Below are 27,562 nucleotides of genomic sequence, written 5' to 3'. Positions count from 1 at the left end.
CTGTACTTTTGCCTGGCAGTTTTAAACAACAGCCTTCTGCAAAGCTTTTGTGCAAGGTGGGAGGTTTGACAGGCCCTGATTCAGCAGCGATTTTAATGGTTAATGTAATTTTTTCCCATTAGTCCCAGAGGTCTGAGACCATAGAAGTCTTCATTTTTTTCCAGTGGAAGATGTTACGTGAGCAGGGGATATTACGAAGTTTGGTTAGGTACTGCTGTCTCTCGCACACATGCTCGCTGGCTGCTGAACCAAATGGAGAAGCACTGAGCTCTCTCTGCCTCTTGCTTGGGTGTGTGTGGGTGTGTGCAGGTCAGAGAAGTTCTTTCCTCTGTGTCATTAGCAATTTTAAAAAGGGGGGGAGGTGGGGGAAGCAGGGACATTACTATCCCTGATTTCTCCTCCTGTGACAAAGTGGCCAAGGGTTTCTAAAGCAGCTGAAGTAAAACAGGAAGACAGGAAGATACAGACAGCATGATGGTACAAACTTTGTTTCTCTAGGAGACTAGACCCCTTAGAATCAGCCTTGGGAATATGATTTAAGTCTCCACTATCGGCTGAGAAACAAAAAGGAATGAATCCCCCATGTGCTGATTATTTTTAAAATGCTTGCAAGCTCCAGTGTGGTTTTATGATTATTTGGTGACTTGCTTCTGGAGCTGAAAATCTGACACTGAAGTCTTACAAATATATTGTCTATTAGAGGTCCCTTAGGTGATCATAACAGAGAATCCAAGAGTTAGTTACCTTTGTTAGGGGATCCCAGTGCTATCCCAGCACTTGTAGGGATTGCTGCTATTGTCCCTATGAAAGATGAGGGACACCACCTCCCCAGTACGAGCTGGTCCAAGAGCAATTTGCTCTCATTGACTGTTACACATGATGTGCTTATGAAAATTTTAGAAAAATCAGATGGAAAAAAAAAGGTCCCTTGATCCAACCAAACTGGCAAGAGAATAGTAAAGGGCAGCAGAGCACAGCTGCCTTTGCAGGGCAGAGTGCAGGGCTGTCCTTCCCTGTCCTTCCATCTGTCCTTCTACACCCCGGGTGCTGGATGAGCCCTTTTGTGCCCGTTTTATCAGGTGGGTGCCAAAAAGGGCAGTGCCAGTGAAACTGTTGCCTTTTACAAACCTGCATCCCGGTGAAAAGAGTTTTATTGAAATAAACTGCGTGGAGCAATCTGAAGCTGAAATCTATTTCCCTGCCTTTATTTCAAGCCTATTGCTGGGAACTTTTCCAGATTTCTTCCCTAGAGATTTAAAGACTCTTCTTCTCATAACAGGTGCGGCCTGGGGGATGACAGTGGCAATGCATGAGTCCTCCTGGGAGTAATTACACTTCCTTTCCCCTTCCCCTTGTCTGCTGCATCTATCTGGTAGCGCTTCTGCCAGGACCTGTGTGCAAACGTTAACTTTAATCCATTCAGCAGAGGGAGTCAGATGCTAAAATCTAAGTGTGTGTGCTAGCCTTTCCAGGATCAGGACCTTGTATTTGCATGCAGGAGCAAAAATACTTGATTCTTTGCTGTCCGCTTAACCTGGATGGGGGTGTATAGGAGTGTCTTGATCTCAGCTGAGCTGTCTAAACTCTGCTGTAATGATAAAGCCACAGCAGTAACAATAGCAATATAATTAACAAAGTCATCGTGCCAATGCTCTTCAACACTGCCTTGCAGGTTCTGTCTCAGCGAGCGGGTTATCTTTCTCTGCATCTGTGTAGTTCCTGGCCTCTCTGATGGATGTAATTTGCAGCAGCACTGGCCAGCACTTAGTTGGAGGGACATTTGTTTCCATTTTGTAATGAATTTTCCTCTCTTGTGTCCATGGAGATCTGGTACTGTACACTGCTTGTGGGTATTAGCTGCCACTTGTTTTCTAAGGAGGAAAGGGGGAACTGATCTAGGGAATGGTAGGGGCTTGGCGCACAGACATGTAAGGAGTTGTGCCTTCCAAACTTGGCGTGCCTTTTCAAAAACAGGATGTTACACAAATACCCGATGTGAATTTGGCAAAAGATTCTCCTTGAATTGTAAAAAACCCCCGTGCACCCCTCTCCCAGACATCTCAAAGGCTTTTTCCAAACAAAACCTGGAGAACCTTGAGTGGCCAGGGTGGGAAGGTGTGTGCCAGGGTGTGGGAAGGTCGCAGCGGGTGCCATGGGTCACAGCCTGTCCCAACCTTGAGAGTGGGGTGGGGAGTGGGGGCGTGGAGGGGTGAGGGGGGTGGCAGATGGCCCTGTCACCCTGCCCAGCTGAGGGAAGCCTCGGGAGAAGCCACTTGGGCACTTGCTGTTCAGATGAGTCAGCTGGACAGCGGGGGGGGGGAAGGCAGGGAGCCGCAAAATCTTTCACACAGTCCTTCTAGCCCATCAGCAGAGAAGTGAAAGCTGCATGTGCTACAATGATGCCTGTGGTGTAAACTACACCGTGAGAGGTCAGGGATGGTGGTGACTAACACTTTGGAGGCAGATGTGAGGAGGAACCAGCCTCATACTGGTGGCTGAAATTTGGCCTATTTGACTTCTCCTGTCTCATCTCAATTATTTGATTAGGAAGGTCTGAAACACTGTGGGATGTGAAAATCTGCTTTGAATGTTCATTCTGAGGGTAGTAATTGAGTTTTAAATATTTATGGCGGAACCTGGAGTTGTACTAGTGAATGCACTATAGGCTTTCCCCAGCGGTAAGCCCCACTTGCTGGAGACCCTGCTCTGCAAATAGCCCCATTGCAGAGGAGAAGGGGAAGAAGGAAGGGCAGGAAACCAAGTAGGTTTGTGAAAATTATTTATTTCGTTGATTATAGAGGTCTTACTCCTCCACAGGCAATGCTTTCAGTGTGGAGCTGCAGGAGCTAGGGAGGACTGTTTTAACAAAAACTAGCACCTGGCTAACCTGCAGGTCTTCTCTCCCACCACTCGCAACCCTTTGCCCCAAAACAACACTGGCTCTGCAGAAAGACGAGGCAGTGAGGAGTGAAAGACACTTGTCTGCCCTTGCCATTTGTAGCTCTTGCTGCTTGCCATTGCCGATCCCAAGTGAGACACTAGGATGTACATATGCATTTTTTCCTTTTACTGCTGATGTAAATAGGATTGTTTTCTCTGCAGGCAGCGCAGGAACGAGCCTGCGGTCCCGTGCTCTGTAGGCCCTGGTGCAATGAACACGAGGCAGGCCTTACTCCCTACCCAGCCCGGGGTCTGCCACGGTAAGACAACCGCCACGTGTACCCGCTGCTGACTTGGATGTGCACCAGTAAGGCAGCTCTAAGTCTCCAGCTGGGACTGAAGGTCTTCCAAGGCTCAAAGCACCAGTGACTGGAGCCGGAGACCCTGCCTCGCACCGGGCGCTCGCACGGCGCCGCGTCCCCGGCGGGGGCAGCTGCGGTGGGCGCCCGGGACGCGCTGCTGCGCCCGCCGCCCCAGGGAGCACGCGCCCGGGTGCCCCTGCCCCCGCGCCCGTGCCCAGAGGCACAACACGCCGCATCTGGAAGCCGCAGAGCCCCTCCCAGGCACTGAGGAGCCCCCCAAGCGCTGCGGTTTCCCGCTCCCCGCTGGCGGGACCGCGCCGGACGGGGGGTGCCCGCGGCTGCCGCTGCCCTCGCCGCTGCGGGGCCGCCCCGCTCGCGGCCCGGGCTGCCGCCTCTCCCACCCGGGCCGGGGGGGGCGGTCCCGGTCCCGGTCCCGGCGCTCTCCGCCGGGCAGCCGCGCTACCCCTCGCTCGCCGCGGCCACTCGCTCACCGCGGCCGGGGACCCGGGCTGGGGTGGTGGGACGCGCCGGGGTCCGGGGCGGCTCCCGCGCTCCCCGCCGCCTCGGCCCCGCCTCGGCCCCGCACCCGCGGGGGGCGGGGGGCGGCGCCGGCTGCCGGGGCGAGGGCGCGGGCTGCGGCGGGCGCGGGGCTGCCACCCCGCGGGCAGGCACGGCGGCGGCGGATGGCGGCAAGGTCAGTGGGCGCCCGCTCCTCGCCGGCGGGGCTCACCCCCCCCGGCCTGCCCCCCCCGGGGGCGGCGGGCGATGCTCGCGTGCGGTAGATCCGGCGGCGGGGGCGCCGCTCCCTCCTCCCTTCCCCTTCCCGGCGCGGCGGCGGGGAGCGGGGCGGCCGCGGATGCCCCCCGCCACACCTCCCTGCCGCCCGGGCGAGGGGGAGACGCGGGTTTCGTAACCGCCTGCCCCGCCTGGCCCCGCCGCGCAGGGCTCGCTGCGGGCTCCGCCGCGCCCCGGCCCCGCCGCCCGGCGCTCCCCCCGCGGCGGCCGGTCCCTGCGGGGGGCGAAGCCGGGGCGCGATGCGAGGTCCAGGTGATCCGCCGAGACGTGCGCGGGGCGGCCCGCGTCCCGGAGGGTGGCGGGGCGCGAAGGTTACTTTGCAAGCCGGCAGGGTTGCGCCTGCATCGCATCAGCCTTGTTCCGAGCGGAGGAGGGTTATCCTTGGGCTTCGCGAGCAAGTAAACCCAGCTAACTTACAGACGGGGTTTTGGTGGGGGTCCTTTGTTTCTCTTGGAGGTTTGGTGTTGGGTTTGTTTGTTTTTTTTTTTTTTATTTTATTTTATTTTTTAATTTCTCCTCCCTTCCATATGCTGGCAGTTAGCGGAGAAGATATGCGGTAACTCGGGTGCCGTCATAAGTGCTAGACATCTCGCTGGGTTTTTAGAAAGCGGCTTTAATTTTTTTAACCGGAGGAGAGTAGAGGCGTGGAGCCCCCTGCCCAGGTGGGTCCGCGCTCTGCAGGGTGGCAGCGCTCGGAGTTTGTTACGGCGGTAGATGCTGCCTCCCGGCTGAGGTCGAACTGCAAAACTGTGATTCAGGAGCCCTGCCGACATCCATCACCCCGGCGCCTTGTCCCGACATGCCGTCCGGTGGAGGGACATCTTCGGAGGCAGCTCTCTGCCCCTTCTCGAATGTGGATACGCTTAAAGATCTGTGCACCGGGCTGTGAGCTGGGGAGGCATGGAGGGGGTGTGTGTAATAGGTGTCTGGAAAAAAACCCAAAAAAGGCAAACAGGCTTTTGAAAAGGTCCCATTAATTGAACGAGAAACATAGTAATTTCTCTGCTCTTGTTTCCTTGCTGAAAACTCTTTTCTTCCTCCTCACTGCCGTCAACCATGGTTGGTTTGCTTCTTTTTTGCTTTTGGTTGGTTTTTTTTTTTTTTAATAGTACATTTCAGAGATCTTTTCTTTTGATACAGATTTGCTTAGGCTTGGGGTCTGATTGAGGCCATTGGAAAATGTTTGTAACCTTCCAACTTCTGACATAAATGAAGGTCCCATTTTTAGCCTTTCTGTACCCAGGCTGGGGTCACAGGCCTTCTTGGAATGGCCACTGAGTCTGAACTAATGCAGAGCTCATGGTATGATAATAACAGCAACTTAGGAAAAAACCTTCTGCTGGAAACACTATTCTTGGCTATGTAATGGTGCGCAACTGGGTTTCAGCTGGTTAATTACATGAAAGGCAAAGTGTAAAAGTAGCCCTGGCTGAGGGCGATGGGGCTGGGACAGCCGCGTGCTGTTGCTTTTGGTGGCATTGACGTGTCTGTGACTGTCGGGATGGGACTTTGTGGAAAATCCCTGCCACACACGCACTTTTGCTGTGAGTATAGTTTAAAAGCCCAAACCTCTGGTTCAAACCTGTAAGGTCTGTCAGAGGGTTTGGACAGTTTGCCAGGTATGTGAAGACAAATGAAAAAGATGTTTGTTTTCCACTGCTTGTCTGGGGGGAGGAAAGTTGGTTGGGCTGATGGAAGTTTTATGCGCATGTTATGTAGTCTCTTTGGGACTACTGGACAGTGCTGTGCAGTGCTGTGGAATATCCAGGTTAGAAATACCAGCAGGACAATAAATATTATTCCAGCCTTAATATAGTGTGTTTAAATGATACATGCAAATGCAATAACTCAGAGCGAGGTGCTCATCCACAGGTATGTTATGGCTTAGAGCTTGCAGGGAATGGGCAGTGGTCACCCTTCCCCAAGTGACTCACCTGGGGGTGAGCTTTGCCAAAATCCCTGGGTATGTTTTGGTCGTAGCTGTTCCTGGCTCCAGTTCAGGGTTCTCACCTTGACCCTTCGATGAACTGGAGCAGGAGCTCCATCAGCCACAGCCTGACAGAGGCTTCAGCACAGTTTTAACTTCAGTCATGTGTGTTGTCCTGGTGAAATTAAAGAGGGATACTCACAAACTTGCATGCAAAGGATTTAAGCTCAGGTCTGCCTCTCGTAAGCTTTCCAGGGTGTGAACTGCTCGTCTTTTTTACTTGCATGGTGCTGAGAACAAATGCCATATCGTGTCTGGGTTCAGTATGGAAGAACTGACCTTACTTAGGGCTGGTACTGACAGACGGGAGCAATGGTGCTTCTCTGCTGGAATTTTATAGAGGATTAGTTTGCGCTTGAGACATGAAGTCTTGCTGAAAGCTAATGAAGCTTATACTCTTAAATGTGCAAACCATCCTTTTGAGCAGAATTTAGTTTTCTAAGTCAGTGAAATATTTTTCAGACTGTGACCCCAATCAGTTGATGGCGCCTGGAAGAGACGGGTCTGGAGAGATGCAACTGATCTAGATGATCAGTTTGATCTAGATGATCAGTTGGTATGACTCTGCCAGAGACCTGGTGATTTGTGGTTTTGATCATATGGCTGTTGACCTTGGGACTAGCCCAGGGCACTGGCCTTTTAAAAGAGTGGTCTTACATTGCCTCGTGTATACCTGTATGTATTTGTCAGCCAGTTCTGCAGCTGTTCCATACATACATCAAGTAGCAGTTTTTCTGGCAAGTAATTCCACTGGCTTGACCGTGGTTATTCAGCTGAGTAAATGGTGTGCAATCTGAGTTCAAGGCAGTAGATATTGGGCATGAGTGCTGTCTTTTTGTGCAGAATGTGGGAAACTAATTCCCAGATCCTGGGATCCTGGCATGCCTTAAATTCTCTGCTGTTCTTATGCTTTGTCTCTATCCAGTGGGTGGGTGGGCTGGAAGTGAGATGGGAGGACTTTCCTCCCCTTTACAGTATGCAGCTCTTCCAGAGAAATTCCACAGCTGTTTCTGAGTCTGGACAGAGTTGCCTGCTTGCTTTGTGCGTGCTATTTTCTACGCAAATAGGTTTTCTGCTGCTGTGCTGAGCCCTGCGAAGGGAGCAGAGGAGCCCTTGGAATCGATGTAGCTCGGTAGCACGGTCTGACACACTGGGCGGCTTCAGAGGAAACTTCCAGCCCCACCAGTGCTCACCGATAGTGCAGCATCTCCCCGTATCTTGGGCTGGCGAGGGCTCGGCATTTGCTGGTCCCACCGCAGCAGAGTCGACCCCTGCCTCAAAGTTCCCCTCTTGGTGCAGGTGTCCAAGCGCCAGCAGCGTGGGCTGAGGGACGCTGCGGATGGTGAGGAAAGGGATGCTGATGTCTCCGGGATGAGATCACCTCCAGTGCTGGGGCTTGTGGAGGAGGGAGGAACCCCAGCAGGTTCCACACTTAAGGGCTCAGTAATAGTCCTTCAGCGCAGACAAGGCATTTCACCTCTTTCAGATGCAGATAACCTTGCCCTCCCTGTCTTCCCGCGGCAGAAATTACCCCTTCAGATGTAAAGGAGTTTGTAATTTGTTCCTTCCTGCTTCAGATGCATAAAACCTGGGCAGTTACAGAGCGTAACTGCAGTGTGTGCTGTGCAGCTCCAGGCTTGATTGAGCAAGGCGTCAGTTTCCTGGGACACAGCGGAACATGGAAATGCCAGTAATCAAATGCACCATAGTTTTAATCTGGTTTTATTCTATTTTATTTTAATTTAATTTCCCCAGGAAATGAGTGCAGCCTGTCTCCTGCCCTTTGTGTTTGGCCAGTTTCAACTAGATAGCACCAATGGTTGTCAGTCTTGAAGTTCATTAATTTCCCACTTGTTTTTGTTAAGATGAGTGGCTGGCTGGGAAATCTTTGAAACTGTGCTCTCTCTGAAGAAAAGGAGACCATTTTCAGCTATTCTCCATTCTGCCTGGTAGCAGCTGCCGCATTGCGTGAGTGGTCGTCAAAAATGCAGTACCTTTGTAGCCCTGGCCACCTCGTGAGGTGTTCATGGTCTCCGGGGCAGGGTGATGTGTGGGGTAACATTGGAGGGAGCTACAGGGGCTGTGACAGAGGGGCAGGAGGGCAGAGGACACAAGATCTTAAGCAGACGGGGCCTGTTTGTTGCTGCTTGAGATTTAGGAAGGCTGGCAGGCTGACAGCCGTAGCTTGGAGCCTGCTTTCCTTGACCTCCAGGACACCTTGGGCTGAACGGAGGGGAGCACTGGAGCAGATGGGAATGTGCAGCCTGGGCAGGACTTATGCAGAGGTGTGTCTGTGCACAAACTTGCCCGTGTGCAGTGGCAGCATGATCATCTGGGCGTTCACCAGTGTCATCCTGTCGAAACCAGTGATAATTTGGCACTGATGAAAAGATGTCATTTAGCACCATACGTTTCTCCCAAAATAGCTTCTGTGAGCGAATAGTCTCCAATTCCCACACAGCTCTCTCCTCACAGTTACTTTAGGCAGGTGTGTACTTGGGCTGATACAGTGCTGTGAGATGCCAGGGACATGCTGCTGTATTGCTAGGCCACCCTGGTGTAGATGTAGCTGGTTTGGCATGGGTGTCTTGGGTGATCTGCCTCAGAAATCTGAGCAAAACTATACTAGGAAAAGCAGCCTTACCCTCACCCAGGCTGTGCCTGTGCTGGTCAGCTTATCAGTATAGTTGTGCTGGGTGTGGTGAGCACATTTCTTCCAGACTCAGACTGAAGGAAGGCAGGTGTCTGTTCTTATGCAGTGGCATAAGAAATAGGAGCGTCAGGATGTCAAGGAGCATGTGTAGGATGCATATGCGATTTCTTAGCCAGTGCATGTTTTGCTATGCTACCCTCTGTGTTGCTGCTGGTCTTCAGACAATACATGCCTGTTGTGCTGGGGCATAGAGCCTGGCTTTTCAAAGATCATGGCTTTTCAGAAATCACCTGGTTGCTCTCTTATGTCAAAATATTGTCACCCTGGAGGGCTGAACAGAATCCTAAACACCTGTGTGCCACTCCTTTTCAGACAGCCTGTAATGCAGCTAAGCTCAGATGCATCTGTCAAGGTGAGATGAAGGGAGGAACTGTGTAGCTGGCTCCTTGGGTTGTGGAGGATGTGAGGCACCAAGACATACCAACAGGGCAAATGGGGAAGCTATTCCCTCTCCTCCTGCAGAAACTCTGCCTGCCAGAGATGGGGCAGGGCACCTCTGGCATCTGTGTATAAGTTTCTACACTATTAGAGATGTGACACTTAGTGAACGAGAATGTCTTTTGCATCCTTTCCTTTCCCCTCCATAGGTACCAACTTGTACCGCTGGCAGTGTGGCACAGTAGATGACTGGTAGCTAAAAATGGGCTCTTGGGCTTGGACCTGACATCCCACACAGGTCCCCCCTCTGACAGCGCTGGCCATCCAAGCTTTGGCATGGGAAATCCTGAAACAGGCAGTCATGGGGTAAAACGTTGCTGCTGTAACATTTCTGCCTGTTTTTGTTAAGTGTCATGCTAACTATATACATTTAGTGATGGTGTAGCACTTTCTCTGTCAGGTTTTAAACCAAACTGAGCAGGTTGCGTGCCAAGAAGGAAGGATTGCAATGATTTCACCACCACCGCAGACTTTTCCATAGTGGAGCTTTTCAAAAAGTTGTGCACTGAATAGAGCTGCTGTGGCCCGAGTGCCTGGGACACTGTAGGCTCTGACTGGCTGCACCTCAGGGACTTGATAGCTCGAGGTTTTGCAGGCTCTGCTCTCTGGGACGGGGAAGGATAGAAGTGAAGCTTGCTTTGTTGGGAGCAAAAAGTACGCAAAGCTTGCAGTAGTAGCTGCCAGCACCTGTTAGACAAGGTAAAAATACTGCTTAAAAGAAAAGGGATGTGTGTTTACAAATGGGGGTCATATGAAAACAAAAGACTTTTTTTAAAAAGCACAAAGCCTACATAGCAAGCATACTGTCAGGCACACTGCCTCTTGCCAGCTAATATCATCTGCAAATAAAACAAGTTAGGTTGTTGCTATTGCAGCTGCTTTCCCTCATGAGGCAGGGTGAGCCAGACTCGTCTGACTCTGAGCAGTACGTTAGCCATTTGCCTGAAGTCCAAGGCGCGCAGGGTAATTTACTTAAAAAACCCAATATATAACAATTACCATCCAGGATGAACACATGCGACCGTAACGTTTGCTTGCAGTTGTGTTTTCTATGACACACGCTCAGAAGTTGCTTGTTGGCTGCATTCACCAGCAAACACAGCCTGGAGGTGATTGGCTTCTTCCCTGACCTGCAGTTAACAGCAGTAATTATACTTCAAGAAGTTTTAATGTGGGAGGTAGGAGGGGTTCAGCGGCTTCGGCAGGAGGCTGTCAGTGGGGTCATTTGGGATCCAGGCCTTGGGGAGCTTTCCTTCTGACCTTGGACAAAGCGCATCAGCTTCTCAGTGCCTCTGCTCTTTAAATCTGGTGTTATGATTCATATCAGAGCAATTGATTGATATCGGTCATGGTTCCCTCCTCTGAAACAACCCCAAAATCCCCAAATGTTTGTGCATGGAATAGAAGTTTAAATATAAAGTCTACCTCTCTTCGCCCTGCTCTTTACCTTGGGTAAAGGTGGAAGAAAAGAGAGTCGCTCACAGCCATCTGCTGGGGGCATCAATCATGCTGGGAGCAGCGTCTGCCAGTTGTTCCACACATTAGTAATGATGAAAAGATATAAACATATGAGCTCATAATTATGTTGTGTTTAAATTACTTACAAAATAATGACATTAGGAGAACAATGGGGTTACAAAATCAGGCGGACAAAAGCAAGGAAGTGCCAGGACTAATGTTGCATAGCTCCCCTTTGCATCTGCATTATGATACAATCTTTAATTCTGTAATTGCATCATTTTTTCCCTTTCACAGGGTCCCTCTTTCAGTGGATCCATAATTACAGCGTAATTAATTTTCTTTTCCTTACATTTACTTTCTGCGTGTGTCTCCACATCTATTTATTTTACATCCCACCCAAAACCTTGAACTGAGCAGTGCTGCTAATTCCTTCCTGGGGGCTTCACAGGTGGGGAAGTTCTTACTGCCACATCTCAAGTGCAGGTACTGTCTTCATTTTTGTAGCTGAGGAACAGAGGCAAAGAGCAAATAAAGCTCAAATAATTGAAACACCTTTAATTTTGGCTGCCTCAAAGAGATACTTAGGGGTGATTTTCTTTTTCACTCACCCCAGAATATCTGGCATGATGGTAGCATTCATCTGCTGGGAGCACAAAGACAGTTGACCTCAGCTGGAAGTCTTGGCACTCTTGCAAGTTAGCCCTAGGTGTCTTGGCCTTGCAGGGGTTGGGGACTGCCCTGTTAGGGGTCACCTGAAGAAAAACTGGTTTCAGGGGCTTGCTGAGCATGTTACAGAGACTGTGGAGCTGAGAAAGAGGCAATTCCTGCCTGCAGGTGGTATGTCCAACTTCCTTAAGCAAGGTGATTGTCTCTTTTTCTTCCTGTGTTGCCTCATTCAGTAATCTGCCTGGCCTCCACTGAGTGAGGCAGGGTTTGAGAGACAGCTGTCGCTTTTATCACACGACCATATCTTTTCCCCCTGAAGCAGTCGATTTCCAGGGCTCAAGTGATTTGTGATCATTAAATCTGAGACAGAATCAGTGCAGATGTATACAGGAGCTGGGTGAAGGTTGTATGGGCAGTCTTCATTATCCCTCTTAATTTTGGAATGCTCAAGTTTGTAGTCTCTGTATTAAAATTTGAACATGCCTGGGTTTAAACACAATTTTATAACCATACAGAGGAAAAAGGAGGAGGTAAATAAAAACTGGCCATGTCATATGAACCTGCAGTGACCTGGGTCATCCACAGGGTGTAGACCTTTGGGCTGTAGCATTAGCATTAATTTTGACCCATGAGATAACGGCCTGCTGAAGCGCACTGTTTGGCTGTGGATGGTGTTCGTTGCCAGAGTGGGATGACATGCGCAGCAGGTCATCTGCTGCTGTGGTGGGGGATTTTGACCCAGAGCCAGGGTACCCTCAATCCCATTTAAAGATGGGGTGGGCAGAGCTGTGGTGCTTCCTGAGTCCTCTGTGGCTTACCTGTGTCTGTCCTGCTCATCCCTCTGTGGCCGCCTAGTTTCTCATCCCCTTAAACTCACCCTCCCCAGATCCCCCTCCTTCCCCTCTGTTCCTGTACATCCCAAACAAATGCTGCCCGCTTCTCCCCTTGCTTTCTGGTACCATCGCTCTAGCCTGTGCCCATCTTTTGTTACTAGCAGTGCCACGTATTAATTTTCCAGAGGTCCCAGATCTAGCTACCCTAGTAGGCTTGTGTGCAGTCTTGATTCCAGTTTAGATCTGTAATATTTGCTTGTTCAAACTGTAGATAAAGGCCAGCCCAATACATTCGAATGGAGGATTTTAGGGCATTCATCTTCCTTACTTTTAGTCCAGAGCCATTACTGTGGACATCCTCTGAGATCAGGCAATGCATAAACAGCTGCTTTAGGTCAACTCTATAAAAACAGTTTACATCTAGAGAATATGCTGCATTCTGCTCTGTTTCTTAGTGATTTGTTGTATGCAGTCTTGTTTGATCCCACCTACTTTCTACAGTGAAGCCTAGGTGGATGTGCCATTTTATGGGGTTGAATATGAGACTGAAATGACATAAATTCATAGAAGATTGGGGAAGACTGGCTGCCCGTGCTTTTTTGTCTCCTGGGAATGAATAGAAACATGATAGTGCAAGCAAGAGTGTGCAGGTTCTAGAGGCTGGGCTTCCACATGAAATGCAAGTTGGTGCAACTCAGCTGCTACTTGGAGAAGCGCTGTCTGTAGTCCCAGCAGGCCATTAGATGCTTTTGGCCTGCATGTCAGTCTTCTCACCAATTTACAGTGGGTTTCTTCCTACAGCTTTGTTGAGAGGAGGGGAGGGCGGTTAGTATAAACCTCATGCTGCAGTAAGAGAGGATGAAGCAGACATTTCCGATTATGTTCAAATGAGCATAACGGTTGGTTTTCTTTATGTACTTTGGGCTTTTTTGTTTCGTGAAACTGGATGAGGAAAAGTGAATGATACCAGCCGAGAAAGTATGTTTGCTAACAAAATCTGGTCTCAGAACAGACCAGGCTGACCTGCAATGAAACAGTGGAGATGAGAATGATTTTAAAGTCAGACTTCTGTTCTTGGGAGTTTGTAATATGAAACATGGTAGATATAAACCATGTCAAACTGGCACCAACCAATTCTCCCTGCATTACCACTGTGTGTGAGTAAGTCCAACGCCTAGTATTTGAGTACTGAACTACATGTATTTGAAAAGGAGAGACTACTAAAAGGAGCATGGGACTGGTTTTCAGCTCTGGTTTGAAGGTACTTGGGGGCCAAGGATGTTGTCTGGTCTGTGAAAGGTAACTGGGAGAAATGGCTTGTATCAATGGAGAGATCCACACATCTTTTAGAGGGGGGAAAAAAGGGTTTTGCAAATAAAAAAAGAAGATTGCACATCACTGGCCTAGCCATTTCCAGCCTGGAAGGTGGCAGTGAGCCTGCATGCCTAGGATTTGGTCTGAGTTTGGGTAGGCTTCAGTTAATTAATCCCTGTTCTCTGTATTTTGCGTGTGTGTTTTTCCTTTGAGGTAAGCATGTTTGGGCAGATACTCAGGCACAGTAGGTTGCCATAGCTCCCCTGTGGGGTGGTCCCTGGCCTCTCTCACACCCGGTTTGCCTCCCTTTCTCCTCTTCCTCACAGCATCTGTGGTCGGATGGTGAGTGGCAGGGCCAGGGCTTTGAAAAAGCTGGCTCAGCAGAGGAGGTGGAGAGCCAGCTGATGGCAGTATTAATATTCTTTGAAAACTGATGGATGAGACTATTATAAATTGTAGAGGGAAGTGAAACTTAACGGAATCCATGTTTTAATTGCATTCTGGATATTTTTCAGCAGCGAGCTTCTGAGGTACAGGACAGATTGAGCATTTTTGTGAGGATGTTGATGTAGACTGCACAATGTATTGTTTTGAAAGAAAGAAAAAGAAAAAGCTTTGGTCGGTCTGTTTTCCACACTCTGGTGCTCTCAGTCTTCTTCAGTTGTACTGCATGGTAGCATGCTGTGTCTAGACAGTAAATCAGACCTGAAACACTGTCCCAATGCAGCTGGAGAAAAAAAGAGTCTATTGCAAGCACTTGTGGTGTTGAGCCCAAGCCTGTGAGGGGTACTGAGGTGCTGGACTTGTAGTTTCCTCTGTGTTCCTTTCATCCCCGTGGAGAGGAACGAGGATCCTGGAGCTGTTCGGCTTGTGGTGACCAGCAGCATGGGTCTGTGTTTCCTCCACGCTGCATGCCCCCCTCTGGCACTGGCACCCACTTGCTTTTAATTTGGGGAAAATCCTTTTTCAGCTGATGAAGCTCCCCTGTTCAGTCTGAGTAGCACTCCTGAATGGATGACCCGCCTTACAATGGAAGGGTTCTTGCACTTCAGTTTATATCCTTCCTCCTCATTTTCCTTGTTATTACTTTTGTCACTACTAGGAGGAGCGCCTTCCTGGTCCTGGGCAGTGTCTGCACTGGACATCAGGTGCAGGCACACGTTGTTCATGAGCAGGGATGGAGGCTGCACATATGCTGCACCCATTGGGACCGCTTCTGCCCTGCTTGGGTCCATGGCTGGGCTGTTGCCACTGGTGCAGCTCCCTTTGCCTCATGGGTCTGGCTTTTGAACCCCACAGTATGCAGAGAAGGTCCAGCAAGTATGCAGTGAAGTGTTCTGGTAGGCTTTTTATGAGACAGCGGTTCATTTTTTTATTTGATGCCTTTGCCAAATGTCTTTCAATAATTTTGGAAGGTTGGTTTACATGACTAGTGCCTGTGCCATACTTTGTGCAGTCCTGGTAGCCACTGTGGTCAAATGCTTTCCTCTAAGCATTAGTAGTATATTACCGTATATATAGTATATATATACTATATGTATATAGTATTAGTTTCTGCAAAGAAAAGTGGGAGGCTGTGACAACAGGAACAAAATGATCATGATTTTAGGCATAAGGGATGTTGGTGAACTGGAGGCAGTGGACAGCTAACTTCTAATGAGTGCTATCTTTAAAATTCAGCCCAGACACTTGCGTGCTGCAAGCGGTTTTCTCAGGGACAGATGATTCACTTGAGTATGCTTCATCCAGGATTGGACCAAAACACTCTCCATCCAGTTTTGTTTTTCTTCAGGCTTTAACAAAACCAGTTTTCTTTATAGTATTTTTCCTTAGACTTTCTTAACTCTGGAACTGAGAACTTGTCTCCACAGTCTCCTTAACCCAAACATAACTTGCCCTAATTGTGCATATTTTGAAAAAGTACACGTGTAGGTGGTTTAGTTAAGAGGAGAAAGCACCAGCCTTTTCTTTTGCCGCCTCCTGCTTTCTCCCAAGTCAGAAGCTGAGAAGGAGACACCTTTTAAGATGTTCCTGTTCAGGAGTGGGCTCTTAAAGTCCCAGTCTTATGAAGTCTTGGCATCTTCGGCAGACGAGCCTTCTGCTCCCATCAGCTGCAGATGCAGTTGCATAAGACAGGGTGTGATCAGGGGCTTGGAGGGCTGCTATTTCTAAAGTGAATAATTTGGGGTGGAGATCGTCTTCTGCCTGAGTGCATTAGCATCCCTATTTTCTCCACCTTTTTCATACCTCTGGAAGGATTTCTGGTGCCTGACTGGGCTGTGAGAAGTTTCCCCATGTTCCCCTGCTTATCTCCCTGGGGCAGCAGCTGCAATCGGAGTGGTGAGGTTTAGAAATTAGTTCCTCTTGCTGCGTTTCCTGCTCTGGTGTGGGTTGGTATTTTAATGGCTTCAAGCTAACGTTAGGGAGGGTAGCACACCAAAGAGCCCGGCTGCTGTGGGAGGTAAAGTTTCTTCTGTTCTCAAAACTGGTGTCCTTGCAGGCGATAAATGGACTCATGAAATGTGGTTGCAGTCCCTGTGAGTTACAGACATGCCTTAGCTGAGCAAGTGGTAAGTAACGAAGGTGAGCAGCAGATCGTGATGGCCTTCTGACATCCTAAAGGACCCGAAATCTTTGCAGTGTTTACTCTGAAAATAGTCTTTCTGCCTTTCCCGAAGTGCACTGTTTACACACGTGCAAATGTTGAGATTTTGCAGTGTACATGGTTGCGTTTTTTGTGCTTTGGGCACAGCTGGTAATGCTGATAGGAGCATTTCTATTGTACAAACACTTGCTGCTTGGAAGGTAGAAATTTGCTGAGACTGGCACTGGAAGCCCAGCAATTCTTTCTTCAGTGAGGGACTGCTGCCGGCAGAGCTGTGCTCGGCAATGTGCGTGTGCGCGGTCGCAGCAGGACCGGGGGTGCTGAAGTGCTAGCATTGTTATTTGGAATATTTAAATCCATTAAAGCTTTTTCTTCCTAGCATTTATTACTTAATATTATTCTTTAAAAGTAAACCTGAATTATGCTATTTTGCAGATGCTTGGGAGTCTGTTTTCTTCCTTCCACCACATAGATCTGTTAATATCAGTGACTACAGCTACAAGGTGCTTGTCCAGGCATAGCTTGTCTTCACTTTCGTGGGATCAAGTCCTGTTTGGCATTTTTTGACCTGATTCTAGCAGGATTTCATTTTGTTTGCCGCACTGTTCTGTATGTCAGTTTGCCTGTAAATCACAGAATTGTAGAATCATTTAGGTTGGAAAAGACCTTTAAGATCATCAAGTCCAACTGTTGGCCCAGGACTTTTATGAGAACTGGCAGTGTGGGTAAGGGAAGGGGCTAATGCAAATACATTTCTTTTTATTTTGGAAGCTCTTGCAATCCACACTTCACTGGCAGGGTGGTAATGATGTTTCACAGAAGAATGCCTTTCTCATAATTTGATTTCAAAGTGCTCTAATGGGGTCCATCCACAGCCCCAGGCATGGCAAGCAACACGCCAGGGCCAGGGTCCATCCAACAGCAGGAGACAGGAACAGAGACAGGGCCCAGAGACGAGGCTGGGGATGTGGCTGCAAGCGTGAGCCTGAGGTCCATCCAGGGACAGGGCTGGAGGGAACGATGTCCCTGGGGGAGGTAAAACGAGGTCCTGTTTCTATTTTTTAAGTGCCAATCCTGTGCTGTAGCCGTTCTGCTGTGTTGCTTAGTCAGCATTTAATTTTAGGAGGCCTGAAGGTGAAGGTATGTTGCTGTAGCTGAAATACGCCTCCTCCATCAGATCCCTGCACTTGCAGTATGTGGCTGCTTCGTGTGTGCAGAGCTAGGGACGGCAGTGCTCGTGGGCCATTGCGGTAGCTGAGGGAGGTAGCTGAGGGATTGCTTAGGCTCCCAGTATGTGGCTGGGCTCGGCAGGCTGCTCCCCGCTGCTGCCGAGTACGTAGTGTCACGCCGAAGTTATGTCAGAGGGACGTGGCAGCTTTTGCACCCAGGGCTGTGCAGTCTAAGGGCTCATTGTTTAAGCCCTAGAGATGCTTGATGAGAGGCCAAGATGGTTATTTGCATTACTGAGGAGTTGATTAGTAGACTGTGTTCCGTGGCTCTCATTAGAGACCTGATTGGGATCAAACAGAAAGGATTTGTGTGTGTGTGTGTAATTTATGAAGCCTGCTGCTCAAACCTCCAGTAATACTCTTATTCATTGCCTTCCACACTGGCAATGGGGAAAGGAAGCTGGAAAATGCTAGCAAAGGTGGCTGTTTCATGCTTTCCACAGAGGCTTGGGATGCTTCTTGGTGCTGGTGTCACAGTGGATCAGCAGCGTACTGTAGGGCCGCTATTGGAAGAGTGCAGGGGGATCTGATTTTCATATTCCCTGAATGTCAGTTTAAAACTGATGTTTGGCTTCCTTTGTATAAAAATATCCTTGTTGTTATAGGTGAAATCAAAGGACCAGGCTCTTTGGTCCAAAACTATTCTCGGTATTTGTTGCATGCTCAGCTGACCAAATTTGTTCAAATGGGAAATGCGTTTTGCAAACCCGAAAGCTTCCATGAAAAAAAATTATTCCATCCATTTTTTTTATTATAAAGCAAAATACAAAAAGATCCCATTTCTCTGCTTCCTTCTCTCACCCTCTTTCTGCTGTGTTTCTCTTAGTGGCAAAATGAGAAAAGTAAAGGTTGAAGAAAAAGTTTTGTGTGGATACTCACACATGTGTGTATGGGGAAAAATCAAAATCAAAATACAAAGGCTAGTGAAAATCAGTGATTTATGTGATTTTATTTTTATAAAAAAGTTGCATTTAGCAACTTGCAGCAACTTCGCAAGTTATTCTACTTTGTATTCTGGTGGTACATAAACATAGGCTTCATTCTCCACTCTCTTGCCCTTGCTTATCCTTTTCTAACTACAGCAGAGTTGCATTGATTTAGAACTAGTCTAGGGTTTTGGATAGCAATGGCCAATTATTTTTCTGTTAGCTCATTAGCTTTTTTTTTTTTTAAAATTGGTTAGTACCACAGGTGGTGGCAACTCCTAGCTCTGAAGTGTGCCGTGCACTTCTCTGACTGGCCTGCCCTGCCTGCTGCTTGGCTGTCCCTGCATCACAGCTTGGGAGCCTCTCCATTTTACTCATGAGACACAGGTCTGAGCAAAAGCCAGTGACTGCTTTCAGAGGGTCTGCTGTCGCTGGTGTGATGCTGCATACTCTTCAGATGTATCAGCTTCCCCTTTTTGCAAATCAAATCAAAGGGGGTAATGTGCAGATCCTGTTTTATTTCAGCATGGCTTGCTCATTCAGTGGAGAGGATGCGAGAAACGCATGCAGTCATCTAGGTGGATGAAGCCATCTTTGAGTGTTTCAGTAATGTCACACATGACAGAAATTCTGAGCTTCTGTGTGAAATAAATGTGTCTTTTCCAAGAGAGGAGAATCCTTGACAGTACTTTTCAAAGCTGTTGGGGAATCATGGATTAATTAACTACCTTGATGATCACATTAACTTTTCATTTTCTTTTCTTGCCACTTTTCCAATTGCAGGCAAGAAGCAAAAAAGAAAACCAAAAAAAAGTAACATAAGGGAGGTGCTAGTTTATTTGGGGTTTTGTTTCTTTTACTTCTTTAGTGCATCTTTCTTGTCTGTAACCAATTCCTGGCAGTGTTTTGTGACCTCCAGTGCATCCCATCAGTGTTCTCCATTTGGAGCCCCTCCAGGCAGGCAGAAACCTACAAACCAGAGCACTGAAAGGACTGAACTGCCCAAAAGGAACAGTGTTTTGCACCAGCTCTTCCTCTTTTCTCCCATGTTGGCAAAGATTGGGGGGAATTGTTTAAACCAGTTGAGCTATACTGCAGAAGAAAAAGAACCAGAACAACATGAAACCTTCAATGTTTGCAGATGATTACAAACAGGATTCACCACTATTATTCCTCCTCAGAACACTTCTGCATTCACTACTGGTGTTATTTTAATACATTTTTAAAGTTTTTCGAGGTCAGCTTCATCTGAAAAGAGAGCTGTGATATGGTTGTAGTGCATATAGGAAGTTGGGGTTATTCTTGTTTGTAAGGATACATGTTTTTAGACTCTCTGGAGCTTTAATATTCTTGGAATATTCTTGAAGTGAAAACTAGGAGTTGCCTAGGCGTTAGCTGAAGAAAATGTCTTGGGCCACTGCAAAAATCATAAACAGAAGAAATACAAGTTGCTGTTCTTTAATGCTACATAAAAGGAAACTGCTAAACAAGTTTCCTTGGTAAACAAACCAGTTTGTGAACTGTATTGTATTACTTTTTTTGGTAAATGTGCCCATTTAATCAGCTCTTGTTCTAAGATAGATTGCTGGCACCTTACCTTCTGCAACCAAAAAGCTAGAAGAAAGAAATTTGTAGGTGTAGCAATTTCAGGAGATTGCTTGGAATCTCAACTGCTTATTAGGTTTGATATATTTGATATATTTGGTATATATTTATATATTTGATATATTTGGTACCTGGTATTTTGTTTCAGAAGTGCATAATGTAAATAAATTTGATTAGAATAGTGTTCATACATTTTCTGTCAGTCTCTTGGCTGGATTTTGTAGCTTGGTAGAGCACAAACCTCCAGGTGTTGGCAAAATCTCTTCCTGTGAATGCCTTTCCTGTGAAAAGCTGGTGCAAAATAGTTGTGTCCTAGCAAAGGGAAAGACTAGTAGGGGTGCTGCACCTCCTCAGTCTGTACAGGTCTCTGTGGCACTTTGAGGATGCATGCGATTTAGCCGTTCCTTCATCACAGCTTAAGAGTCCTTCCGCTGTGCCTCAGTTGCAGCTGCATGGCTCACAGATCTCACACCAGCAGAGGAGGGCAAACGTAGCATCCACCTGCCCTTACCTACTAAGAAAGGGTGCTTGGCATCTGGGAGTCACAAACACCATCTTGCAACCCTTGCTCTGTCCAGGAAAGCTGATGCAAATCAGAAAAAGCTAGAGAAGCAGTGCCCTGCAGTCCACACAACGCTGGCTTCCTAGGTCTTAAGAGTGCAGGGGATGTTTGGAAGCAATGAAAATAGATGGCCATGTGCCCAGTGCAAGAAATTATTAACTCCACTGAATTTATTTTTATAGTGAAATTGCATTTGCACAGCTCCACGAGAGATACTTTAGTGGGAAACAAACCCAGCAAAGCATTTCTTTTTGTGGACATAGTGAATTTGGCACAGATGTGGTGAAACTAACTATTCTCTTGATGAAAACACACTGAGGTGGTAATACCGCAGTTTTATATCCTCTCTAGGAAAATTTGGCAACGAAGCTGTGGTAGGTGGAGGTTGTATTTCTTTACACTCCAGATTGACATCGCTGTGGAGGAAAAGGTATGTCAAACAGGCATAGCTTTAGCAGTTAGGTGACTGTGATTTCAGAGTGAAGCACGGAATTAATAACTACCTAGAAAATAGAGTATTATTTGATGGAAATTCGATTTTACTTTTTAGTGACTCAGGAATGTGAGCACTTAAGATTTGAGTCATGCTCTTTAAGTGTGTTTCAACAGGACTTTCAAAGTTATGGGTACATTTCACTGCATCCAAATTAATATGCATGTAAAAGCTTGAGGGCACTGTCTGTGCTTGTGAATTGGGCAGTTAGTGACTTGGCCACCTGCATTTTGTGTTTCCATGCAAAATAATTTGCATTAGTAATAGAGCATTCCATGTGCATGTATTGTGTGTTGTAACTAATCTGCAGAGTAAGTCTGGGAAGCATAGGAGTCCATGTAGGTAAGACTGGATACTTGCTGGAGGCTGCTACATGTGTCTTGTCTTAAAAACAGAAGGGGAAAAAAAAGGCAGAGTGGAAGGGGTAAGGATTACCTGGTTATTGTAGTTGGAATCCAGTGCACATCAGTTAACGCAGTGCGCTGCTGATGGTAGAGAATTATGCAGGGCTCTGTTTCAACTGGTCTCCAGAATGACTCAGTGTAAGAACTGACAGTGAGGTCATGTGGATTTTTTTAAAAAAAGACCTGTTGGACTAATTAGACTATGTTATGTGGCTTAGTATTAGTTAAGCATGCCCAGAGTTACTGGTAAGAGTTCAACCCTTAATTTTCTGCTGGAAGCAACTTCCCTTCAAGATTCAGAGATGTACAGCAGTTGTCATTAGAGATTGTAACTTATTAAACCCCAAAGCACTGTAGAAATTATGGGGGAAGTAAAGAAGCTGCACAAAGTAGGAGGGGAATTTATATGACGAGGGCCACGCTGAACAGACAGGTGGCTTAACACTCAGTGTTGCAGGGAGAAGATCAGTTGTATCAGTGCTTAGTAACTACTTTCACTGTGTCTGTTCATGTGCATGTAATATATATATAAAAATTAGTGGCTGCTGTGATTATGTATAATGACTTATGTAGTTGTTTGAACAGGGCAACAGAGAAAGTAAGACTTCCAGACTGTTATTTCTTTTGCTTATTACAAAGATTCAGTTCCTTCCTCTCCACCTCCCGGCACTTCAAACATTGCTCACATGTTACCTGTACTCGCCCTTGCTCTATCCGTCCCTGTCCCTGCCCACCTCTTGTTCCTGCCCTGGGCTCCAGCTGCCGTAGGGAGTCCAGTGTCTTTTCTCCTGCTGCTTTCTGCATCATCTCTGTACCCTCTCTAATTAATCTTCAGTAACACAGATGTAAATCAGGCAGATTTTTCGTTTCCCTTTAATTTCTGTAGCTATGTAAGTTACAAAGATATTTTTTTTTTAATTAAAAAAAAGTCTTTGTCCAGTGTTTGTTTCCAGATACTCTAAATGATGGGTAGAGACCTTAGAAGAAGAGTATTTCTACAAGGAAACTCTTTCAGTATAAACTTTGCCTTTTACTTTATCTGGCTGAAAAAATCTTCCTCTCTTGACCTGTAGAGGGGCAATTTTATTGAGGTTCAGACTCTCAGGTTTTATATTGTAGAAAGGTTGTGTCCACTGAGGGAAAGCCTTCATCTCTCATATACTGTTGACTGTTTAAAGTCCAGAGGCACAGTGCAAGCCTGGAATTGTGAGGCGGTGTGCCTGTGGGAGGGCTCCGTCTGTCAAAACTGGGTCTTTGTACTGCCCGACCATGGGGCAATATGATCAGATTAGCCAAGACGTGCAGTGGGGTGTTTTTAGTGAATTTTGGCAGCTGCAGGAAGACAGAGGACTACCTGACTGGTCACAAAGTCTGCTGGGCAAACGCGTTTAACCGGTGAAAAGAGTTTGAAGCAATGCTATGTTGTATGCCTGTGATGTCTATGAATGGGTATTGGATGCCTCAAGACCAGCTTTGCTTTTGTGTGACATGGTGGCTGTGTGCTGGCAAAGGTTACGGGGTGACACTGGGCCTCTGTCCCGGCATAGTGTTCAGCTTGGTGTTCTTCCTCCAGTACAAAACTGGCTTGTCTTTCTGGTTGGGTTTTGATCCAAAAAAGTAGCCCCCGTCACCAGTGGACCACTGGGTGGATACAATGTGCATGTTGTACATGACATGTCCCAAGAGCATGGCATGCCCAGCTTAGCGCTGGTGGCCAGTGTTGAGTCCGGAGCAGTTCTTTCCCTTTGAGCTGCGCCTGGTGTTGGCACAGCCTAAGCTAAACTTAAGCTGCCTGAATACCAGCTTAGCTAACTTGTTGATCTTTGGGACTATTCACTCTTCCCAGTCCAGGCAAACATCACTGCATACCCCTCTCCAAAGGTTGTTTTTTTCTCGCTGCTTTTTTCTCTCCCCCCCTGCCCCCACCCCTGCCCCGAGTAACAACTTTCAGTGGCACCTCCAGTAATGTTTCATTGCCATGCAAAAGGCGGAGAGCACTTTGTCAGCAGTCTACTTCAGGCAGAGAAATTTATATCTGTGAGAAGCATATGTACAGAACAGCAATTACTCAGATCATCAATATTTATATAGCAGATAATAGTCATCATGGACAAGATGAATATTGTCACAAGTGCAATAGCTGCTTGGGGGGGGAATACAAAATATAATTGCTAGGTTTCTTTAAATGGGATAATTATTTAACTTTCAAGTGATCGGTGAAAATAGCTTAGAGTCTGAATTAAATATTCAGTGGGAGTTCATCTACTTCTAGAAAGTAAAGGAAATTCCCCTTCTGTCTAACCTCATGTCACACAGGGAAACCTGCTTGGGATGTCTTCCTTTACATGTGGCTTTTGCTGAAGGCAATGCTGGTGTCAGTTGCTGAATGAGGAATCATGAAAAATAGTAAAAAAAAAAATAATCAAGCACCTTGTTTAGAAAACGAATTATTGTTACATTTGCTGTGGCTGGACACGTGTTGCTGAGATGGAGGCATGGTCGCACATGCTTTGCTTTTAAAAGACATACCCAGTGTCGGGTAGAAGGTGGCCATCCTTAGGGTAGGTTTTTTACCAGAGCTTTCCGGCATCCCTCCCGCTAGCTGATGTGATGCTGGTTGCCTTGGCTGTGCCTGGGCCGGCAGGCAGCCCAGCAAGTCCCCATCCTGGCTCCCACTTCACACCAGCCTGGGTCTTGCCTTCAGGGTGGTGGCTTCCTGTTCACACAGGAGGTGCAGCTCCTGATTTCTGCAAAGAGAAGCCTCCTTCCATCCACCCTTTTAAATCCTTGTCTGGCATTGTGATTATTTGGAGGGCTTCCTTCACTGGCAAGAAAATCTGCTAGGTTGCCCTGTTTCTGAGAAGTATTAAATCAAAAACTACCTGCATGCGAGCTGTTTGCTACAGATAATTTACTTGCTGATTTTTTTCTTCTGCTTGTGAAATACCTCTGAAAGCTCCATTGCACTGGGACTCTGGTATTGACTGACTCTTCAGATGTGACTATCTGCGTATTTGTATGCCTGCACCGTGTCAACTTTTTTTGGTTGAGGGGAGGCAGTGGAAGGGAGCATGTGTAGCACTTGATGTTTAGCATTTAGCTCATTTGGGTTGGCTGTCATTTGCAATGTCAATTGCACAGCTTGGAGTTTTCAAAACACCAAAGCAACTCAGGAACATTTTCCACAGAGTAGATCCACAAAAGACCTGAAGTACTGCAGTACCAAACTTGCAGGCACTGCTTCTGGTGCAATGCCAGGAGAAAAGTTGGCCCAAGAGTGGGATTTGCAAAAGCTGACATCCCAAATAAGGAGACACATGAGCTGGCTACAACAAGGGAGAAACAAGAGGAGGTCTTTTAAGCCGGTAGCCCTCTTTCTGTACTGGGAAGATACGTTGAACTGCTCCTTTTTATTCCTTTCTGGAGTCAGGTAATGTCTACTGAGGTGTAAGCAGTGAACAAGTTAGCGGTTGCGCTCTCTGAGTTAGGTGTGATGCTCAGCCTGAAGGAAGCTAAGACTGAGCTCCCACCTTTGTCTGGCGGCATTTGATCGTGGATCTTTTCCTCTCCATAGGTAAACCCATTAGACTGCCTGGATTCTAGCCCTTCTCCAAATGAATTTTTAATATAAAATAATTAAACATTCATTGGAGCAGGGACAGGAAACCAGGTCTCTGCCTTCCCCTCGTACTCACTTTTCCTTTCTGACCTGAATATTGAATTATGCACTTCAAAGTTGAATGGGGTCAGCAGGAGGCATTGGTGGAGCTCTGCTGAGCTACTGAAATTGCTGGTACTTAAAACTTTCATCTGAGAGAAGGGAAAAGAATATTACCATTTTATCAGATTCACCCTTAGTGAATGAAAGTTTCCTTCTGCTGTGAGCATACCCAGGTTCTTGTGTGGATTCACTGAGCCTGCCGCTGGCATGTGGCTTGGGGAAGTCCTTCCCTGTTGCATGCAGATTAATTTGGATAGAAGACTTGTTTGAAGGTAAATTTAGCCCAGCTGAGATCTTCCTGATGCAGGTAAAGCTGAGGCCAATAATGACAGTGTTAATATTTCAGATGTTTGTCCCCAGTGCAATAGACAGAGATGCTTTCTGAACTGCAGATCACAGACCCAGTATTGCAACTAGGTGTCTTTAAACTTTTTCTTAGGTAGTACCCCTTATATTTTTTACTGATGCTGATGTAACCTTTGTTCAGAACTTAAGCTTGCAGTCAACAGACTTCTTAGTTACCTTCCCCAGATCCCTTTGAGGCAGCCACTATTGAGAGTGGTGTGGGACTATCTGCAGAAGATTTCTTCTGCCTGAGGTTCTGCCCTGAGGAAAGTAAATTCTAGCCACCTCTTGGAGAGATTGCTGCAATTCATAAGCCAGCCCCTCATGTAGGTGAACCAGCCCTGTGATAGACCCATGCTCGACACGTTCATTGCTCCTTCAGTTGTATTGCAGCTCAGAATAGCTTTTTTTCAGAGTAAGGAGGAGAACAAGGGGCCATTGAAGATAGCAGGTAATCAGCACCACTGATATTTCAGATTATTGAATTGTGTTGAAATAATGAGTTTTTTCATCAGGCTAGATTGTTTGTACCTAATTCTCTGAATCGTGGGTTTTTTTCATTGCAATAACTTATGTGGGGATCTGGAGGTTATGAAAGGGATTGCTTCCCCTCACATTGAATGGGGTCCTGTGTTTTGGCTGTCTTGTTGCATTGCTAAGCCCAGACCCATTTATGTTCAAATTTGAGGATGAGATGTTATCAATCTGAGGAAGTGGGGTGCTTGCAGCATCCAGAAGCTGTGAGCCCCTCTAATTCCGTTTCACTTCAGTGTCGAGCACTGGGGCACTACTGTGAAGACTGTAGATCAAAGTCTTTCTGTCATGCTGGTGCAACCTGGCTAAAGCCTTGAATGGTTTTGATGAACAAGGGTTTAGAGATCTGGCCCTGTGTAGTAGTTTTCTTTTAAACTGAAAAATGGAAAGAATTGTGTGCTGAAGGATGGAGTCAGGGTTATGTTGCTACAAAGCCTCAAGAATGCTCCTGGAGCAGAAAAATCCCTCCTGCTTAACCTCTAAGTGGTAAAAAGGTGAAGCTGTTTGCCTTTTCAGTTGGTTTTACAGCTGGTGTGAAGATTCGTCCTGTATTGCCTTCTAGAAGTTTCTTCTGCATCCTAATTTTGTCAAAGTTCACTAGTTTATTTTATGGAGGGGAAAAAAACCCTGAAATCTCCTTTCGCTGAAAACGGGACTGAAGAGTTAGGTTTAGGAATGCTAGCACCATCTCCCATGGGAACTGTAATTAGCATACTTTGTTTTCCCATTCTTCCCTCCGGGCTTGGCTTTATGGCTGGCTTCCATCTCCTCTTTTCATGTTGAGTTGCACTGTGGTTATGGGAGATGCAATCTAGCTGGGAAACCCAATCCCTGCTGGAGAATGGGAACATGGGTCGCTGTATGCAAGTACCTCGAGCTGGTATAAGCAGCATTTCACAGTTCTCAAAATGGGTTGCCAAATTTCCAGGTTTTAGCAGAAAGGCAGCAATTCCCTTAGTACGGGTGACATAGCTGTTCATTTCATTCCATTCATAAGGCATTCACTTGAAACCTGCATTAAAACTTACTTTTCTCTAATTTTATTTTAAATTAGCATCTTGGCTTAATTTGCAAGTGCAAAATACCATTTTTTAGGGGCTTTCCCTGCAGTAATAAGTGGATACTGGAATTTGTTGTAAGTTCAAAGTACAGCAAGTAGGAGATGATGATTTGATTTGCCTGAGGAGACTTCTCTTGTTGGTCTAGCATAAAGATTTCTGAATTGTGGAATGGAGCTAGACCGGGAACAGGAATAAAGTACTCTTCAGACTTCAGATTTTACTTTCTGGAGTAGATTCCCTTCTTAAAGTAGAAATCAACAAAAATACTGGAGTTGTGTTGATTGAACAGACTGATGTGTCATCAGTTTGTGGAGTAGGAGATGCATCAGTGTATGAAGTTTGAGCATGCCTAGAAGACAGAAGCTGGTCAGTCATAGAAAACTGGTGAGAATTCAGTGAAGTTGTATTGCTCCTAAACTTGGTTTTAATGAGCAGTGAGCTGTTTTTACAAGAACACTGTTGCTGCTGTTATGTTGGCTAATTAGCAACCCCCCTTCAGGAAAAAACCCTGACCCTCCTCAAAGTCTTCCAAGTGTATAGAAACTTCTCTCAATTTCACAGTCTTCTGCCTTTTAGCTTACAACTTACAGCAAGCTGCCACTCTCCCTGTTTGTGTGACTTCCACAGA

The 27,562-nt window shown here is 46.9% G+C and overlaps 1 protein-coding gene across 3 annotated transcripts in view; it reads left to right on the top strand.

The window, feature by feature from the left end:
* Window positions 1–2,834: 2,834 nt before the first annotated feature.
* RNF152 (ring finger protein 152) overlaps window positions 2,835–27,562 on the top strand; it is a 45,933-nt gene continuing 21,205 nt past the window's right edge. Inside the window, exon 1 of one of the 3 annotated variants that reach the window (XM_055705710.1) lies at window positions 2,835–3,936. The gene's annotated coding sequence lies outside the window, so the exon portion shown is untranslated. Of the gene's footprint in view, window positions 3,937–4,014; window positions 4,436–27,562 lie in introns of those variants that run through there. The other 2 variants (XM_055705713.1, XM_055705712.1) reach the window with 2 other exon arrangements.

The sequence above is a fragment of the Falco cherrug genome, chromosome 3 (genome assembly GCF_023634085.1).
Source record: "Falco cherrug isolate bFalChe1 chromosome 3, bFalChe1.pri, whole genome shotgun sequence".
NCBI lineage: Eukaryota > Metazoa > Chordata > Aves > Falconiformes > Falconidae > Falco > Falco cherrug.
The sequence above is the reverse complement of the archived record's forward strand: the minus strand, read 5'-3'. Positions and strand labels throughout refer to the sequence as shown.